Below are 5,185 nucleotides of genomic sequence, written 5' to 3' on the forward strand. Positions count from 1 at the left end.
TTCATTTATTTTGAATACTTGCTTTGCATACTCGGCAAGGAATTCTCAGGCTCACTTGAAACTTCAGGAAGCTCTTTGTCTCCCTTCTCATCTCCATCATTTTTAAATCCAGGTACATTTGTAGTAGGAATTCACTCAGTGAAACCCTGCAGCAATATTTCTCTTCATTTCCATGACAACAGCTCCCTATCAACTTCTGAAGGAACTTGCCTGTATTGTAAACAAACCTCACTTGGCAATTGGCCTGTTTTCTTTCTCTATCTCATCTTCCATCTGCTCAAAGGCTTTGCTTCAAAAAGAAGTAGGTTGCAGGTGTGTACTTTTTCTTTCCTTAACCCCCTCCCCTTTTGTTTCTGAAAGAGGTCGATCTTGGAGATTAAAATTCTCTCGGCTTGTGACTTTAACAGCCTCCCAGAACAAGGCTGAGTACCTGCGAACCAAAATTTGCAGCGTATCTACATATAGCATGCTTGGTTCCATTTTAACACAAGAAATAGGAAGCTGACTAATGCATTTCATGAAGTAAATTCTAACTGCAGGGGAAAAAAAAAAAACACAACTATTTAGTGCCAGCCAAAAAATGAATCGGAAATAAAGTTGTTGTTTGTTTTTTTTCAGGATCTTTCGTTAAAGCCTGAAGTGGCTCTTACAGAAATTGTTTCATGACAGAACCAGAACCTGACCAATAACCAAGGTGAGAAAAACTTTTTTATTTTCTTTTGAAAAAAAGAAAATGTCTATATGTTTTAACTTGAGGTTTCATGACCTCAAAAGAGCATAAAATTTTAATCCTCCAGGGCTTGAAATGTAGGTCAGTTATTTGTCCAATATAATAAATTTGACATTTTTATAAGTTCATTTACCAACTCTCTTTAAGTCGTTTTTTATTCAGTGTCCCAGCTATTGGATCATGTGACCACTAGAGTAAACACAATTGTCCGGCATGATGCCAGATATGGGGGGTGGGGGGCAAATTTGAAAAGAGAGAACTGGAAAGAGAGTGTCTTGGCTGGAGTTTGAGCGAGGTTTGGGGCATATGAATCACAGTCTCGGGTCTCCCTTGAAAATGTTGCTTTATTTACTTGTTTTGTTGGTTTTCATTTTCCTTAGGGTTCCTGAGGAGCTGAGGAGGGACCACCTCACCGATGATACCAGAGAAGGACCTTTGATATCTCCAGAGAGCCCCAGATTTTGTAAGTCAACAGGGCCTCCTCATAGATAAAAGTAATTTCACGTCTTTATCTCATTTTGTCATACGGTCTAACTTACACATATTAACTTATTCACTCAAAAATATTTATTGAGTGCTTACCCTGTGCCAGGCACTGCGCTAACTGCTGGGATTGTAGTGGGACAATGACACAATCCCTGTCCTCGTGCATTTTCCTGCGCAGAGGCAGATACAGGCTTTAATCAGATAACCACACAAACATATGTAAAATTACAATATGAGAACTTTTAATAGAGGAATTTGATGTCTAGCGTTTGGAAACAATTTTTAAGAAAGGCCTCACAGAGGAAGTGAGGCTGGAGCTAAAGTCTGGAGAAGACAGCAATGCAGAGGACAAACAGTCCAACGTCACGTATTTCTTGTCTGTTCCTGCTGGCTGGCATTTTAGTTCCACAAGAGCAGACTAGGCTGTCTCCTTTGCCACATTATCCTTAGGGCCTAAAACTGGGCCTGGCACAAAATTCAACACCCAGTAAATATTTATTAAGTGAATGAACTAAAATGAGTTGAACTAAATAAAGAGGGAAGGGAAGAGCACTTCTGATACAGGCTTTTGCAAAGACTCTTCCACTGGAGGAATCACAGAATGTGAAAAAGGCCATTAAAGCTCAGGAAATGGCATACAGGCTCGGGGCCTGGGGTACGAGAGAGCCCTTAAATCCCCCAGTGAGGAGGCTGTAGAAACCATTGATTTCCTTTCCCCTTTCTCTCATTTATTTTTTTAATGAGCAGCTAAGATTCCAGGACTTAACTGAACTGGAATGCTTTCAGAGAACGATAGTAAACCACATTCCTCTCTCAACAGAGACTCAGGACATCACCTGGGTAAACGATGATCAGTTATTATTTTCATACTAAAATAAAAGCTGGTCTAGTATACCTACAGGGCAGTGCAAGGGCTAATATATAAATATAAATATAAATATATATATATATATATATATATATATATATAATATATTTCCTGTTCTTCTTCTTGTCTTCTCTCTTCTCTCTCTCTCCCTTTTGTGCTCCTCCCTCTTTCTCCTTCTCTCCCTCTTTTCTTCTCTCTCTCTCCCTCCCTCCCTTCTTCTCTCTCTCCCTTCCTTCTTCTCTCTCTCCCTTCCTTCTTCTCTCTCTCCCTTCCTTCTTCTCTCTCTCCCTCCCTTCTTCTCTCTCTCCCTCTCTCAATGACTATGTAGGGCATGCTTTACTCTGAAAAATCTTTGGTGCACATGTGTAAAATCTAAGAAAAGGTCGAGAGAAGAATAAATACTTGTCTTGAGTTGAGCCAGTTAACTTTATGGGCATTACCTGCATGCCCAGGACTCTCCTGGATCCAACTTTAGGAAGGACTCTCTCCATCCTGAGCAAGCATCTGCTTAACTGGAGAAACTAAAACAATATCCTCAAAAGAAGTTACCAACAAGGTCTCAACTCCTGAAGGAAATCTGTGTGGCGTTGTATATGGGTGCGTACCCAGGGCATGGGTTAAATCAAGGAGGTTTCCTCTGATTTTTAAGCTTGATTTTGAAAGGGAAGTATCTTGATCATCAGAGAGGAGCAGAGAGGTCAAAGAGAGCAGTATTTTTCTTTGCATAATGTAAATGTTTTCAAAACCTAGGGTTATTTGGGGAAAAGCTAATCACCTCCAAAGCAGAATCCTAAAATATCACCATAACTCAGTGGGAATTAGAGCAACAAGTACGTGTTCAGCCAAAGGAATGGTTTCCCTCATTCCTTTCCAAGGTCAAACAAGAGTTCTTTCCCTGGTTCACCAAAGGAATGGGTACTTTCATTAAGAGAACAAGCAATGGGTTCAATAAGAGAAGACCACATCATGAGCCACATAGCAGCAAATCTCTTCAAATCTGAAAATGTCTCAATCTAAGCTACAAATTACTGATTTTGACATTAACCTTTATGTCATTTTTCCTCTGCTGTAAGAAAGAATGCAGTATTGGGGTGAATCATGAACTCTCTCTTCTCGCACAAATACCTTAAAAATTTTTAAACCTATTCCATAAAACTAAAAATGTAGATAATGTTCCATTTGTAAGGCATTTCCTACCCGAAGGCACAAAACTAAATTCATATTGGCTGGGAGTTTGTGCTGTGAGCGTTTTCACCTCATTTTGGATCAACACCTGCTAGTCTGGTCTTGTGTCTCTTTCACTCTCTCAGATACTATTTCACTGCTTAGAGCCCTTTGAAAGGCAACAGATAACAAACACTCTTTGGTCCCTTGCATTTCAATAGAATAACCTGAAACTTCTTATCATGAAGGCCCAGGCAGACCATGATATTGAGGAGGGGCAGGGGGTTCCCAGGTCCTAGTTCCATGTATAATTTGATTTCTTTTAAACAAAGAATGGGTTAAACTGAACCCAGACTCATGCCAAAAAGAACTTTTTACAGTAGCATCAGTGACTTGCCTAGGTCCTCCCATTTCCCTCATTTCAAAACTTAGCCCTCTATTTACATCACATCTTACGCCTGCACATGAGTGACTGAGTGACGCGTACAGAAGAGGACTGGCTAGACATCAAGGCATCAAGGGCCCGGTTTCAGTGGGAGACGACAGTGAAGTTATATAAATGCACATTTACAGAGCTGCAGATGAAGAGGCTTTTAAACAGCCCTGAACAAACGGACTAGACCAATAGTCAACTCGGTCAGGCACTGAGAAACACCCACACATGGCCACAGAGGCCATGAAATGAGCTCACCTTGTACACCCACGATATGTTAAGACAACGGCAAAGCCATTTTAGAAGAAAATCACCAGTCGAGCTAAAAGAGCTTTGATTTTTAAATATTAATGAACGTGTGTGTGTATTAAATGATTCCTAAGAACAGACTATTTACTTAGAATGATCTGCAAGAAACTAGTGCTAAGAAAACTGTGCATTCACCCTGTGACCTGCAATGCACACAGCAGTCAGTGGCAGTCCATCATAGCCCAGGCGCTGACACATTCTAGACACTCATTCTTGGCTGAATGAGTGAATGAACCAACATGGTTGCCCATCCTATTCAAGCTGAGGAACTCAACAGCACAATTCCAAGACTGGCTAGGGTGGATGCAGTGACAAATGCTAACCTGTAGTGTTCTCCCTTCTGAGTACACATGTAATCTGTCACGGTTGATTATATTGTATTTCTGGTACAGCCAGCCAACGCCTCTCTGACTGGCTAGTAGCAAGTCAGTTAACGTCTCTTTAATTCTATTTACGTTTTTGTAGCTTGGAAAGGAAAATACAGAGTGACCACCTCCCTCAGAACCAGAGTGAAGCTAAAGGAGATACTGCCAGACAGAACACTATAAGCCAATAAAATTGGATCATTCAGGTAAATACTTAGAGACAGAACAAAGATTGGTGTTTCCCAGGGGCTGGGAGAGGGAGAATGAAGGAATGACTGCTTAATGGGCACAGAGTTGCTTTCGGGGTGATCAACGTGTTTTGGAACTATACAGAAGTAAGTAATGGTTGCATAACATTGGGAAGGTAGTAAATGCCACTGAATTTTGCACATTATCATGGTTACTTTTATATTATGCGCATTTCAACTCAATAAAATAATTGTATCATAACATTTACAAAATGTTCTAAAGCATGTTTTTGCTAAGTCTGTGAAATAGTGGTGTGATGAATGTTGTCTATGTGTTTCCAAAGTACGACGATTGTTCCATAGTTTTTAAATAAACATCTAGTGAGTTTACAGAGACCAAAAGTGGATGTCAGTGAAGAATGTGGTGATCTCCTGATAAAGTTACACTGATCTGAGTCTCAGCCTGAAACCAGGGCAAATATTGTGGCTTGGTAAGGCGGAGTATTTCCTGGCAAACAAGAAATTATTTACCTCCTAGATTATTAAAAGAAAACAAACAAAAAAACCCACCTCGCTAATATCTGTTGTATGAAAAACATTAATGAGCAATATCAATTATGGGTTATGGTTCATTTACACATA

The 5,185-nt window shown here is 40.1% G+C and overlaps 1 long non-coding RNA gene across 1 annotated transcript; it reads left to right on the forward strand.

Moving 5' to 3' along the window:
* Positions 1-436: 436 nt before the first annotated feature.
* Positions 437-1,187, forward strand: LOC149995899 (uncharacterized). Its single transcript, XR_016507412.1, has 3 exons — positions 437-522; positions 619-694; positions 1,111-1,187. It is a non-coding gene; the product is annotated as an uncharacterized LOC149995899 (long non-coding RNA).
* Positions 1,188-5,185: the final 3,998 nt, after the last annotated feature.

Source organism: Furipterus horrens, unplaced genomic scaffold (assembly GCF_987537825.1).
Source record: "Furipterus horrens unplaced genomic scaffold, mFurHor1.1.pri manual_scaffold_12, whole genome shotgun sequence".
Lineage (NCBI taxonomy): Eukaryota > Metazoa > Chordata > Mammalia > Chiroptera > Furipteridae > Furipterus > Furipterus horrens.